General features: G+C 35.0%; 2 long non-coding RNA genes across 2 annotated transcripts; both read right to left on the minus strand.

The window, feature by feature from the left end:
* Positions 1-7,064: 7,064 nt before the first annotated feature.
* LOC120216852 lies at positions 7,065-7,537 on the minus strand. The gene is made up of 3 exons (XR_005525093.1): positions 7,443-7,537; positions 7,271-7,358; positions 7,065-7,144 (listed from the first exon to the last, which is right to left on the minus strand). It is a non-coding gene; the product is annotated as an uncharacterized LOC120216852 (long non-coding RNA).
* Positions 7,529-8,857, minus strand: LOC120216851. Its single transcript, XR_005525092.1, has 5 exons — positions 8,802-8,857; positions 8,591-8,683; positions 8,301-8,444; positions 7,684-7,772; positions 7,529-7,549 (listed from the first exon to the last, which is right to left on the minus strand). It is a non-coding gene; the product is annotated as an uncharacterized LOC120216851 (long non-coding RNA).
* Between the last annotated feature and the right edge of the window lie 7,371 nt (positions 8,858-16,228).

A 16,228-nucleotide genomic window follows, 5' to 3' on the forward strand; every position in this document is an offset into this window, starting at 1 on the left:
GATGTTTGAATGACTCCCCTTTACGTGAAAGTATACTGATAAATTTTGACAGCCAGATATCTTCCGTTGTGTAATTGAAATCTTTCTTGAAAACTATAACTGGAAACCTGCTACCTATTGTTGAGTGAGCTGAATTGGATTTGTTATGAATTGGTTCTCTAACCTATCTGAAATTGATTCTGAGATCTATCAATCTTTCGATGCGTCAAGTCGGTAGCTTCTCACTGCTGAGTTAAGAAACCACCATCGTTCTTTAAAGGTGCTTTTGAATTGAGTATCCTTAATCCTGAAGTCGAAACTTAACTCTAAAAGCTGCAAAATTCATGTATGCTAAAATGATGAATGTGATGCTCTTAAGTATGTCTAAGATGCATGCAACATGAACGAGCTCTGTTTTATCTCTTGGATAAAGTCTCGTGCTTTGTCTGCCAATCTGGTCCTTGGAATCGTTCGTACCCCATTTTCTTCTCGGGCTTCAGCTTTAAAGACCTTTCATATTTGAGACTGTTCTATTTGAAAATGTTTTTCGCCTTTCTCTTATTTTAGGGGAAAAAGATATAAGAATTATGTAAAACATTGCTCCTTCATTCAGGCTTGCAGTCAAATCAAATCATAAACACGAGTTCAAAGAATATCAAAAGAATCAATTTCTCTTTAATGCTTTCAAAGTTATAGCTCTTTGACAAATGTTCAAATGGATGAGTTGGATTTAGGTTGGACTCCTATTTTCTAAGGTTTTAGCCATAAAAATGTCATTTCTCGGTCATTGCAACATGCCTTTTTTTTGGCTTGGTATTTTAATCGGATGCGGACAAAATGACGCAACTAGCATGATCATTTACTAGACCTTCTATTTCGGTCCTCTGAAATCTTCCATTTGTTCAATATTTGTAAATTTCTCTAACAAAGGCAGTGCAAAAAATATCGGTCTAAAAATGAAATTCTTGAGTGCTCGTGTGAAATTGACTATAACAAGTGTTCCTTAACTCCCTTTGTCCACCTTTACCGAAACTCCTTATTTAATTTTCCATTGTCTGGCTAGCTAGATCCATAAAGCCTGGGCGTTTAACCAATTGCTCTAGAGGGACAACTCAATATCGTTGTATAGAAATTATAATCACCTTTATAAGGCTAGCTGAATATTATCCATAAAACCAGGGCATTTAACCAATTGCTCTAGAGGGATAACTCAAGCTTTATTATATATTATAATCTCATTTATCAGGCTAGCTGAATCTTATCCATAAAGCCGGGGCATTTAACCAATTGCTCTAGAGGGATAGTTCAAGCTTTATTGTATATATATAATATTATAATCTGGGTATACAGATCCAGTTTCTTATGTTTGTCAAGAAGAACCTGTTATAGTCTAGGTGTTGTTGAAAGTCAAGAAATCTCATCTTTAGAGTTCAATTTCCAAGCAACTGACCTGAACTAGATTCACCTACTCGACTATTCCATCTGTAAAGATCATGATCATCATTGAACGTCTTAAACAAAAAGTATAGTAATTTTCATATGCAAAAGATCCCCATGTTTTCCGTACCTATGCACATCTAAATACCAAGCCTTATGAAGAGGAAAGGCTATATTGGTTATTTGCAAGAGAATGGTACGGTGTTTGAGCGTAACTTCTGGGTAAGGTCAAAGTCCTTTGTTGTATTATCTTGTCAAACATCTGTAACTCTGAATCATTTACAGAGTTTTTTAATTCAGTTGATATTCAAAGAATTATAAGTTTACAAATTTGATTCGTTTCTCGTGATCTTTAAAGTAATATAAATTTATTCAAATGCCCTTACAAAAACTTGAGAAAAAAATGAAAAAAAAACAAATTCAAACAAAATGCCTCAAATGATGTAATGATCTTCATGACTTGGATGCCCCCAAGTTGTTGAAGTCGATCCAGTTCTGGTTACGCATCTTCTGCATGATTCTCTTGAATACGTAACAACTCTCAATAGTGTGCCCTGGGACACCGCCGTGATATTCACAATGAGCATTCTCATAATACCACTTGGGGTATGGGGGCTTCAGGGGTTCTACCGAATATTGTAACACTACGTGAGTGTCACAAGTTGTTTGTAAAGTTCCTTGTAAGTCATGAGAATAGGATCAAAATGTTCCCATTTTTTATTAGACATGTGAAGGTAATGAGAAAGAGAAAAATAATGCGAAATATGCAGAATGCATGATATGTTTGAGGCATTGATCCAAAAATGTGTCTGTTATTATAAATAATCCTTATTGGGGACAAAAGTGTTATTTCTTAAGAGACAAAAAATATTTTAAAAGTATATTCATTTAGACCCGAACAGCTTCTGACAGGTTGATTCATCTTTCGCCTTTTTCTATCACCGGTTGAATACCCTGTCGAACCGTTCCGGCCTCTCTAAGATGCTTTTTGTACTTGTCCCAAGAAATATTGAATGGTTGCATCTCTGTTTTCACCTTTTACTATGCTTGTTCCCAACAAAAACGCCATTGGAAACCTCCATCGGAGGGAATTATCTTAAGCTAACTTGCTTGCTTCTTGAATCCGTCAACAATGGCCTCTAATTTCAACTATCGTTTTGCCATCTTGTTCTTGTTGCCTTTGAAGGGACTCTCCAGGTTAGTAACTTTTTTCTCGTCTTGCCCCTGCAACTTCTGCCAACCTGTTCTGGAAAAGTTAACTTTTGACGTGTTTGGTGTAAACCTGGTCCATTCTGAGTATTTTCTGACCATATCCGGACTTCTGAGCTTTTCATCTCTTTTATTATAACCCCTTTGTCCATTAATAAAAATTATTTACGTTTAACAAACACATTTTTGGTGGATCAATACCTCTTTTGAATGATGCAAATGATGAAAATAAAATAAAAGAGAACAAAAATGAAAAGAGTTAGTGAGGTAAGGATAAGAATCAAAACAATTATGAAAATAAAAAGTCCCACCACACATGATATCTACCCTATATGCTTATTATTCCTACCCGAACATGATCTTTATCCCACAAGTTGATTGAACAAGTCCTAACCGCATAAATTTCTAGTTCACATGCTTTGAACATAAAATAAAGTAGAAATAATATCAAAGAAACCTAGGGTTTGAAATGAGATTTTGGGGTGGCTCTAATTCCCTGTAGTCTTCCGGTTTATGTTTTAAAAAATGTACTTGAGTTCTCCTTGCTAGTACCCCCTTCGGCTTGCCAGACCCTTAGTCCTAAGCCCATTACAAGCTCATATGGACTAAGTTAAACTCGAGAGGACACATTCCCTTATGCCCGCACGGTGAATAAATTCACACGAAGACATAAGTTATATGAATCCCGAATGTTACTTGTTAGGCCTATGCGAAGAATAAATTCTCACGAAGGCGTCGCTTTCGCCCCCACTTAAAAGGGTTCGGAGTTCGAGTATAGAGCTTGAGATGAAAATTTTGAAAATCTAAAATCATTGAAAAAACGTTAGTACAACTATTTACTTGAAAAATAATCAAAGATAAATAAATAGAATCGAATAAATAAATTAAAATTTATTATTTTCTCTTTAAAAAGACAACCGAAAAATTATTCTGGCCTGACTCACTTACCTGTCCTTAGCAGAGTCGCCAAGCTGTCGCGGCCGTCTTTCGGTTGATTGGGCTTCGACTTAAATAATTAGGTCAGAGTCGCCACCGATCCCTTTAAAAAATATTTAGGTGGATCGGACACCATCTTACCCGATCTACGTTTTACCAAAAATGTGTTGGGTTAGGGAGTCAGTTACAGTCAAGAAAGGATTAGCACCCTTGAACTTCCCTTTCGGTACCAATTAATTTGTCGATTGTCTTAATTGCGAAAAATAAAAAATTTAAATTTAAAAACCTGATTCGAATTACTTACCCTTGATCGAAAAAAATTCCCCTAAAAAGAGCCAAGAATATAATCAGATTGTAAAATAAAAAAATAATAATAGAAAAGAATAATTAATATAATAATAATAAAACAAATAAAATGGATAAATAGAGATAAAAAATAAAAAATTAAAATATTAATGGTGATGCAATTGGAGTTGAGATACTTGCCTCCATCTCCTTCTTCAACCTCTTCACCCTTTCTATATTCGTTTCGCCCTTGATTTGAAACCTTTCCTATTGAGCGTAGCAACACGAGGACGACCGAGCAACGAGAATGGGTCCATCGTTTCAGAGATCAATGAGATTTCACAAATGGTCGATTACACATGGCTGTAGCAACATTTGAGCGAGCAAAACTCGCGGTTTCAACATAAACAACCCCCAACGCTGGCAGCGACGATGGTCCTACGACGGAACATTAAACCGATAACCAGAAATCTTGCTTACTCTTGGAGACGAACGAAAACAATAGTGACGGTGAGTGGGGGTTGTGTGGAATCGTCACCCATTGTGTTCTCTATCCTTGTAGCTGGTCCCTGGTGCAATCGAATCAACATGTAGCCACCGTGCAACTCGGTCTCCACAATCGTTGAAAAAATGGAGCCCCCTCATTTCTACTGGATTGTAATTATGAAGATCGCCTCCATTGACAGAATCACAATGTCTTTCCATCTATTGCATGAACTAGCCTTTTTTCAGAATCGAAAGTGAGTTCCCTCGGCGTGTGTGTTTCTTCATTTATTTATAGTGTTTTATATCCTTATTTTAGGTTCGGTTTAGAGTCCTAATGGGACTAAAGTTCCTCGTTTGTTGGTTGTTGATGATATGGGTGCTGAGAAATCACCGGGAAATTCGGTGAGACTGTTGGTTTGGCCGAGAAAATGGTCGGTTGGTTGCCTGAAGATCAGAACTTCCCTTATATCTAGGCTTTGGGCGAAAATTCGTGTCTACACCATGTTTGGATTGGACGACACATTTAATCATTTTATTCCAGGTTCGATGCATTTTATTGATTTTTATTGTGCACCAATCAGAGAGCGACACGTGTCACTCTTTAATTGGTTCAAATTAATAATATAAAAATATAAATATTAATTTTTAAAAAATAACGTGGCAGTGCCATATCAGCGATCTCGATGACATAGACTTCCACGTCAACTTTCCCCTCCACGTTAACTTTCCCCTCCACGCATGTGCGCTTAGTCAGCACCCCGCGTTGACCGTCAGTTGACTGATGGTTTTCATCCAGTGTGGGTTATTTTTGACCCAAAAATAAACGTTCTGTGCACAAATGTTCCAAAAAAACAATACGGGTAAAGTTGACACTACTGTCAAATGTTAGGGTTATTTTGTTGCATTATGCCATTATTTTATTCGAGCAAATCCTTAGAAACACACTCCTTGTCAGTTAAGGGGCATTTCTTTAAATTCCTCGTACAAAATAATATATGAAAGTATTTTGATTAGCAAGAAATTTATAAATAGGTAAATGAAAGATTAAAATAATAAATATGATAAATTTAGGGATTAAATTATAAAACTAACTAAAGATTAAGGCAATTATTACAAATATTTCATATGTTAGGCACTTCAAACGTAAATAAACCAATAGTATTCTTTAGAATTAAAAATATTAAATTTGAGGATTAAACTGTAAATAAAGCAAAAATTATAGCAATAAATGAGACTAACATACAAAATAGGTATTGGCAGTGTATTTTAACCATAATCACTATTAAGGATTAAAATAGAAAAAAAATAAAATAATAGGGACTAAATCAAATATTTACCCAAAACGCGTATAAATAAAAGTAGTGACTAAAATAAAACGAAATAAAACTTGAGATTCAAATTAAAATATGTGGAAATTAATTTCGGTGACCAAAATGAAAAGTTACAAAGCACAAGAGCTGTGGGAATGATTTTCCCATGCTCCCAAAACACATAATCCCTTCCCCTAAACGACGTCGTATGGGGGAGAGTATAAATACCCCAAAATCAACTTTTAATGGCATAATATCCTCATTTTTCATTTTTTACTCTCTCTCTAAAAGAGAGAGAACGTTGTTTCTCTCTGACTTCTCTCTTCCTTCTCTCATCTGAGAGAGGCTGACAATCGTCAGCCACCGCTCGTCGGAGATCTCTATCGTTGTCCACGGCGGTTGGAGTTCGAAAAACGAACCCAAAATGACCTCTGACCTTCACTAAACCCGAATCCGACCAGCCCTAAGCCTAAAAACCCTCCGAACACCGTAGATAAAAGATTTTACCTTCAAAAATCCAGCACTCCAACGACGGTGAGATAAGTTTATTCTTCCTCTTCTGTTTTTCAATTATTTTTTCTATTCGACTAGTTGTTGGTTCTTGGTTGCTGGCTCTCTTTTTGTTGTTCGAATGGTTTATTTGTTCTCTCTGTCTTTTTTGTCGTGCAGGTGTGGGTTCCTTTTATAGGATCCGTGGCTCATTCCTTGGACCGGTCGGAGAGGAGAAACCCTCTGATTCACCGAGGCTATGAATGTGACTCACTTAGGGGCAACACCGATTTCTAGCTGGGTGCATTTAATGCACTCAGATCTTTTGGATTTGGACGGTGTGGTCTGACAACGACAGCGGCTGGAATATGAGGAGTAGGGCGTGTGCAACACACGCGCGACAGGTGGATGGTTCTGATTCTATCGGCGGAGGCAGCTGATAACTCCTTAGGGTAAAACCCTAATTATGGTCTAATCTGGACCGTTGGATCTAGATCAGATCCAATGGTTGAGGATGGAGGCGGCTAGGGCTAAGGGTGAAAACCCTAGCCGGGTTTGGGCCTACTGATTGGGTCGAATCTTGGACTTCGGGTCGGATCTTTGTAACTGGGTTTGGGTTTGCTTTGTAATTGGACCCGATTTTTGGTTGCTGGGTCATGTATCGAGCTTCTGCTATTGGGCCTGCCTTGTAATTGTAATTATTATTTAATAATAATAAATAATAATAATACCGGGATGAAAACCTATGTCTACAAAGATCTTGGGTTGTAATTTGCGAGGAAGGAGGCACAACCTTTGTAATTAAATACATGAGCCTGTATGGTTCAAATGGAATTTGTGTAAGTTCTCAATACAAGCCAATTTAGGTATCATGGTTGAGATTCTTAGAAATGTGCCATATTAACCTCCTCATAGTTTCCAAGTCGAATCACAGTGGGTTCTCCATTTACTACAGAGATTTATAGCTCTATGCAAATCTTTCAAATGGCCCCATTTTGGTTGCCTCTTTAGTCCTGCATGAGAGTAAATGGTTCTCCTCAAAGCGAATGCAAAAAACATAGAAGGTATGGTTCAAAATAACAGAAACTAGATGACGCAGGGTAAACTTAAAAAATGCACCAATGATGCTTTCTGCATACCATATTCATCAAGAGGATCATCATAATCGTAGCTAGTAGCAATGAAAGGACCCCCAGCAGTTCGGCCAAAATTTGTTCCTCCGTGGTACTGTTAACACAAGTAACAAGCATATATGAACTTACACTTCCCCATATTGAACTTGGTAAATTGAAGGAAAAAAAGGCTGATTACCATATAATAATTTATGAAGGCCCCTCCTTTCTGTATAAACCTTGCAACTGCTAATGCCATGTCTTCAGCAGGTCGGTAAGGAACTGCGCACTCCAAACTCAGTATACCTACACTGCAAAATAAATAAAAAAAATTAAATCATCAACCAAGAGACACCTCTATATTTTTGTGAACTGTAGCCGTTTCAAGCAAAGACAAGTCGCAAAAGGTAATCCTCGCAGAAAAAAAGAAAGAAACTTACCAGCCTGTCCAGGCTTCAGTCCACATCTTTGGTTTGTAGGGCTTGTTCAGAGAAAAGTAGTCACAGTAGAAACCATTGCAGGCCTTAATCTGTTGGAAGCAATAGAAGTTAACTCAAAAACAACACCTCACCTTGAACAGCAATACATGAAAAGACTAGAGTATTCAATGAGCCAAAAATTTAAATCAAACATGTATCCCTCGTGGCTCCATTCAATTGAGAATTGACTTAGAAATAATCTACTGCTTCGACATCTCCGAGCATTGAAAAAGAAATGGTATCCATCCACAACAACAGTCACCATGTAAGATCAAATGGATGCAGTAATAATTGATGAAAGGAACATGGTCACTTATATATGATTACAAAATCCGGAAGTTCAAAAGGAGCAAAATAGTGACACCGTTAACAGATAGGAGTAGAAAATATCAAAGCTGAGCCATGTGCAATGAGAAATGATAGTTCATTTCAACCATGAGCAACAAGTAGACAACAGATTATCTTCTAGTAACCCCAAAAAAGAAGATTAAATATAATATGACTGCCACTATACATCAGATTGGGACCATATGAAAGAAAAAAAAAAGTTCTAAGATAAAAAGGAATGATATGCTTACAATAGGATCGGGTGCATCATCTTGCTTGCACATGACCCATGGGACACCGGTGCCTAGTCCCACTGCTATTTTAGCCGCTCAGTCACTGTAAGCTTTACCTGGTGCACCAAGTTCGTATTCCATGGACCCATATTCATTTTCAATCTGTCAAAAGCAGAGATTATAAAAGGCACCGTCTCTTAGTTCATCATCATACCCCAATGAATATCCATATCTTAAACTACGAATACTAAAAGCAAAGTGCCGAATCAAGAAATTAACCACAGCTATAAATGTACCGAATTTTCTACCTGAGATAGAATAATAGGACCTCCTTGAGACTCAAACAACCTCTCAGCTTTCATTATACCAACATTCTTCTCTGTAAATCTTTGCATTTGAGCCTTCATCATAGGAATTCAGTGAGTGAGTATAACGGTGGAAACTTGAATTTTTCTGATACTCAATCACACTATTAAATGAATACAATGAAAATTTATTGATGGACGGAAACTGGCTAACCTTGAAGGGTCCGTTGTTTGTTCTGAAATTAATACCGGGAATGTACTTGAGCTCTCCTTTTTTCTCTCTTAAATGTGAGGTAAGCTAGAACCTAACACATTATTGCAATGAGTTGCCTATAACTTTAATTTGGTTTTTCTTTTGAGTTTTCAGATCGAATGAGATGCCAGTCCTCGTACTCTCGTTTTAATCAAATTACTAATTGATTTATCTGTTATTTAATTATTCTTCCCACATAATCTTATTATTTATACTCCGATTATATTTATTAATTTGAACACTTGTCTCTTTTTGCACTTCTTTGGCTGGCTTAAAAACCACAAAGATTTTCTACTCAATTCAGAGGTTCGCTGTTAACAAATTTAATCTTTTATGTTTTTCACTTCATTTAACTTCTACTCTCTATTAGTGCGCGTGATTGATAAAACCTATTGTGATAGGCGAAAGAAAAAGCACCGCCAATATTGCAACTTTGGCATTGCCAGTAATAACTGGGAGATGAATGCACGTGTGAATAAGCGCGTGAAAGGTGTCATCTCAATAGTTACTATAAATTATAGGGTTAATTTTGTTATTCGTCCTCAATCTATAACATTCATTTTAAATTAGTCCCTAAAATTTTAAAATTTCAATTTCAACTATGACTGTTATTCTAAATTAGTCTTCAAACTTTTGAACATTTAATTTTCATCCCCCAACTGTGATCTTCATTCCAAATTGGTCCCCAAACTTTTTTAATATTTAAATTTTATCATAAAGTATATGTATATACTAATCACATATCTTGTTAATAACATTATCAGGCCAAATTATATTATTATATGTTTGAAAAAAGAAAAATTTAGGTTAAACTATTGTTGAAATGGATTACATATTTGGATGGATTTAGGGATGAAATTGGAATATCTAAAAGTTTAGGGACCTATTTAGAATGAGATTCATAGTTTGGGGATGAAATAGGAATGTTCAAAAGGTTAAGGACCAATTTAGAATGAGAGTCGTAATTTGAGGGTGAAATTAAAATAGTTAAAAGTTTAAGGAATAATTTGAAATGTGGGTCATAGTTTGGGGATAAACTGATGCGATTAACTCTAAATTATATTTTGTGTAGAATTACCGCCAAACAAAAACCATAATCTATTATCAACTCAGATCGTCATACTGTTGGATACCGTCAAAAAGAGTTAAGGGTAAATTAAAAATCGTTTTAATACATTATTTATATCCAAAATTTAACAATTCTAATAAATGCCACCTTATCTAGTAATTATATAATTTAGCAAACTCAATATAAAATTGACCAGCAAGAAAAAAAGAGACTATATATATATATATGGATGGGCATGAGACCCGAACCCGACTAGTTTCAACTCGACCCAATCTGATCGGGTAGGGTTTTTTTTTAAATTCAAATTCGGGTTGGTCTGATCGGGTAGAATTTGGATTTAGGGTGAAAAATACCCAACCCGACCTGACCTAGAAAAAATTACTTTATATATTTAGGAATAATTACAATATAACCCTCTATATATTATTTTTTTCAATTAAATCATTGTTTTTATTAAATAAAAAATATTTTTTATTATTTCAGGTCGGATCGGATTCGAATTTTATCTCAAAAAATCGGGTTAGTTCGGATCGAGAGGAAGGTATATATTTTTCGTGTCGGATCAGATCGGGTGAAGGATATAAAATTTTTGGATTTGATCGGGTTGGCCCAAACCCAACCCAAACACAACCCATACACATCCCTATATATGTGTGTGTGTGAATGGCTAGTGGAAGGAAAAAAGACGGTAGAAATATTTGAAGCCGATTTGTAGAAATAGAAAAGCTAAACCCAAGATTCTATACGTAATTGTTTTAGTTGGAGATAACTAACCAAATAATGGGCAATGACAATGACATTCATTTCTTTTCATAGTTTAGTCTTAGCTTCTAAATTTGCCTGTACTTTTCATAGCGTTCATGTGCCCGTTTCTTCTAAACTACAGGGTGTGCTCGCTCTCGGAATATTGCATTCTTTACAAACAAGTGCGTCATCCTAAAGGGATCCATCCTGATTTTTTAGCCTAGTCATGAAAATATCAGCTTCTGCTCCATATCGCCTACCTTATTATCTTGGTCGAAATCAACTTTCCATATGAAAATATCAGATTTCAACTGAAAAATACCTATATTCGTGCATATGCTTCTTTTTCTCTCACTAGCATGTGATATTGGAATATCATGAATGAGTCTCCAATGCATATTACATATTGCAACGTAAAATTAAAACGACACATCCAAACACGCTATTCATTAAATTGTCTTTATTAAATAAATATTAAAAGGATAAATTACATGTTTAGTATTTACACTATCATTTTTATTTTGTTTTAATACCTAAACTTTATTTTTTTTCAAAATATTAATGACAATATTGATGTCGCATGACATGTCAAGTTTCTTTTTTTTTTACTTTTTTAATTTCCACGTCACTTTTTTATTTGTCCATAAGTATTTTTAATTAATTTTATTCAATCACCAACTATGGGGATAAAATAAAAGAAAGTATTCTTGATCTTAGCATAAATTGAACATAGGCCTATTTCATGAAATGCAAGGCTTTCAACCATTGAATTAAGCTAGTCATCTAAGCTAATTTTTACCATATTTTACATTTAACTTATTTAATAGTATCACCACAAAATCAATATTTTCTGCTGATTATAAAATTTGAACATGTGACTCTTTAAGTTAATGATCGAAAGCTTAGTCATTTAACTATAATGTGAATCTATTTTTATTATATCAAACTTAATATTTACTTGTATCATTATCAAATTAAAGAATAATTTTTCATTGTATTTGGAAATAAAAAATAATTAAATAATTATTTATATATATTTATAAAATTTATATTAAATTATTCTAAAAATATATTTATACTATCATAAAAATATTTTAAATATTTATTTAATTTTTAAAATCATATTTTTATTTATTTAAAACAATATTAATTATTTATTTGATAATGATATAAGTAAGTATTATTTATTTATTTAATAATGATATAAGTAAGTATTAAGTGCATTATAATAAAAAAATCACAATATAATTTAGTGACTAAGCTTTCAATGATTAATTTAAAGTGCCTCATATATAAATCGTATAATCATAAAAAAATATTGATTTTGTGGTGATACCATTATATAAGTTAAAAATTCAAAACGGGGAGAAATTTACTCAAATGTCTAATTTGACTTGATGGTTGAGTGATTAGTTTCTCACATAAAAGACCTAAGTTCAATTTATATTAGGAGCAAGTGACACATGTCACCACCTAATTAGTTGCCGAATCAGCAGTAAATGTACAAGTGCACCCTCCCATTGTAGTGTATCGTGATGGCTGTGTTTTTTCGATCCCCTACGGGAACTTCTGCTGCGCGCGGCGCCTAAAAAACGGCTAAAAACGACGTGACTGGTTAAACAAGTGACCGGTTAAAATTTAGACCGGTTATGTTATATCATATAACCGGAAATATTATTAAGTACAATAACATATTAGGTAGCACTTATATAATGTAATAGGTAGCGCTTATATAATAAAATAGGTATTTAACCGGAAATATTATCAAGTACAATAATATATTAGGTAGCGCTTATATAATGTAATAGGTAGCGTTAATATTGACCTATTTTTATAAGTAAACCGGTATATTTATACCGGTAACATTGCAAATTTACCTATTACATTATAATTATCGGTTTCGATGTTTTTTGGATCGATACAATTTTAAATGTATCGACAGTTTATGCGTGCACCTAGTTGGACATTCATTCTGGAAACAAGTATCGACACAAACTTAAAGAATGTCGATGCATTATTTAGACCTATTTTTTTATAAAATCGGTATATTTCTATCGGGTACATTGTAAATTTACCTATCACATTGTAATTATCGGTTTCAATATTTTTGGGATCGATACTTTTAATAAATGAATCGACACTTTATACGTGCACCCGTTTGGCATTCATTATGGACAAAATGTATCGACACAAATTTAATATGTGTCGATACTTTATGATGACCTATTTATCATAAAACCGGTATATTTATACCAGTTACATTGTAAATTTACATATTACATTATAATTATCGGTTTCGATTTTATTGGGATCGATACTTTTAATAATTGTATCGACATTTTATGCGTGCACCTCGTTTGGGCAATCATTTTGGATAATAAGTATCGACAAAATTACACAAGTGTCGATACATTATGTTGACATGTTTTCTAATTAACCGATATATTTATACCGGTTTCATTGTTAATTTACCTATTACATTATAATTATTGGTTTCGATTTTTTTGGGTCGATACTTTTAGAAAATGTATCGACACATATTTAGGTAGTTATTGTACACACCTAAATATGTCACGCGAATTTAATGTTGTACCCACCCTTCAACTACCACTACCACTACCACATCCTATTGAAAGCACGACTGAAACATGTTGAATGAACCTTTACTTACATCTCCATCAACTCCGGACCACTGAACTTGCATAATAAAATTTTTGCCATGGATCATACTGATGCAGACAATGTTAAGCCAACCGAGGAATGCCATGAAGTACATAATGTTGATGAATCTTATAGATTGGTTGGTCAGCTCTTCTCTTCACGTGATCAAGATTGGTACTTTTACAAGGGATTCGCAAGGGAACATGGGTTTAGTGCACGTAAGGGAACAACACAGCTTGACGTGGAAGAGAATCTAAGAAACAAGAATATTGTTGTTCAAAGAAGGGTTTCGAGTATTAAAAGGCAATATTGTTGATCGTCAACGTGCTCATACGCCAGTCACAAGAACAGGATGCAAGGCTAGAGTCGTAGTTATATCAACAAATACAAACGATCACTGAGTTATAAGTAAGTCTTATCAGAAACATAATCATGCATTGTGCACACCCTGCTATGACACCATTTATGCGTTCTAATAGAGCTGTAAGTAAGGCTGATATCGATGAGGTAACATCATTGAAAGAGGTCGATGTTTGCACGTCACAAGTAATGAATTATTTAATGCAGCAGACATGGGCTATCATAATGTTGGATTTACACATAAAGACCTCTACAATGAACTTCAAAGAGGAAAAGTAAAGGAAATCGTTGATGGGGATGTGAATGCGCTTATTGCTTACTTTAATTATAAGAAACATGATGATCCTGAGTTTTTTATGACATACTCGGTAGACGAATCAGGGGCATTGTATAATCTTATTTGGTCAGATTCTACATCGAGATTATATTACACATGCTTCGGTGAAGTAATTACGTTCAACACAACGTATAAAGATAATTTGTATGGTCGACCAATTATGCCTATTGTCGGTGTCAATCATCACCATAACACAATTGTGTTTGCCACTTCTATAATCGCTGACGAGACGTCTCAATCTTTCGAGTGGGTGCTACAGAATTTTTTTAGAAGCCATGATGAATAAATCACCTATTTCAGTTGTCACCGATGGGGATAGGGCAATGCAGAGGGCTATCAAATCTGTTATCCCTTATGCTAAGCACATATTATGTTCTTGACATCTTTCTCGCAATGTACAAGCTATAACATTGGTGACCCAAAATTTACAGCAGCATTCTCAAAATGCATGCCTTCCTGGTGGACAACCGAGGAATTTGATATTCAATGGCGTTCAGTTGTTTCAGAATTCAATGTCGAAAAGCATCCATAGGTGATTGAAAAGGGAAATACTCAGCACGTATGGGCACAAGCATATCTAACCGGTCATTTCTTTGCCAATATTTGCTCAACACAAAGGTACGAGTCTATGAATGCTTCACTAGCGATTGCACTGAAACACAAGAAGACATATTTAGATGTTGTTCGTGCAATTGAAGATGAAATTAGTAGAATGCGTATGAACGAGTTGAAAGAGGATTACTTAAGTTCCCAGACGAAGCCCTTCTAGATCACAAAACTGGTCAAACTTGAAAGCCATGTTGCTGAGACTTTTACCCGTGAATCTTTTCGTGCATTCCGAGATGAACTTCAACGGGAGACATTGTATCGGATTGAGGAATAGATTCAGTCCTTATCAGATGAATGTCAACATTATATTTTGACAAAGTACAAAGAAAAAAATAGGACATTTGAAATTAGTTTTGATTCTCGTATGGAAACCCTAATTTGCTCTTACAAAAAATTCAAGATCGTTGGACTTCCGTGTCGCCATCAACTTCACATTTTGAAGCACTTGGATTACACATATTTGCCCGAGACTTTGATTCAAAGTAGGTGGACTAAGGATGCGAAGGCTTCTGCACCCAGTTATGTTGACTTGAATGTGCCTCCAAAAGTGATGCAAATGGCAAGGTTCGTTGCTCTACGTTCAACGTCAAGTAGGTTATGCTACATTCCATCAAAGACAAATGCGTCTTTCAAAACCGTAAGAGATGAGATGAAAAGACTAATAGAAGAATTTGAAAACTCGTTTGGTTTGAATGATTCGGTCAACCAGAGAAGTGTAGTAAACAACGTTCACGACCCTCAACGAAAACAACGCAAGCGAAAAGAAGTACCAAAGAACAAGGTCGAGAAAAAAATTAGGCGATGTGGGTACTGCAACGGTGAGGGAGATAACAAACTAACATGTGCTCAAGTCAAGCTCAGTTGAATACAATCACACAGCCTACATCAACTGATTTTTCGAAGACAGAATGGAATGGACATTCAGTCCCGCACGTGATGACAACGATCTCCATATATCGTAAATATCAACATGACTCCTATTGTGTATAAGAAACATGTACAACAACCTATAGCTAACTTTTCTCATCTCATATATAATTACATTCACATAAAAAATTATAAATCATATGTAACTTATACAGAATAAACCCTACATTAACAAAATTTCCTCTCTTAGTATATTTTGATTGTGGCTTACGAGTCCGTTTAATATTTCATCCGCATCATCACATAAATGCCAAACAATCTGTAGACTATAGTCTCCCGCAATCATGGTCGGAATCAGTTCTGTAACTGGGATTATCCAGGTTAATCATGTTGATTGCAAAGCCAATAAAACTTGGGGGTCCAAATGGTAAGCTAGGAATTGGTAAGGCAAGCTTTCTTTGAGGGTTTAGGGTTTAGAGCCCTCCAATGTAAGGAGTGCATGATTGAACATTATGTATAATAGTTGTATTCAGTTGTTAAGGAATTGTTCTTAATTTTATATAAGGATAGTTTTTATGATATACGTTCACGTTTCGGGACCAATTAGTTAGATTCGTGAAGTAACATATATCCCCGAGGCAGAGTACAATAAATACTAAAAGATTTACCAAGAGCGGTAGCTTTTGCTCTGCATGAAGACCGAACCTGGAATCAACTTTGCAATTATGCCTATAATGCTGA

Source organism: Hibiscus syriacus, unplaced genomic scaffold (genome assembly GCF_006381635.1).
Source record: "Hibiscus syriacus cultivar Baekdansim isolate YM2019G1 unplaced genomic scaffold, ASM638163v2 tig00110174_pilon, whole genome shotgun sequence".
Lineage (NCBI taxonomy): Eukaryota > Viridiplantae > Streptophyta > Magnoliopsida > Malvales > Malvaceae > Hibiscus > Hibiscus syriacus.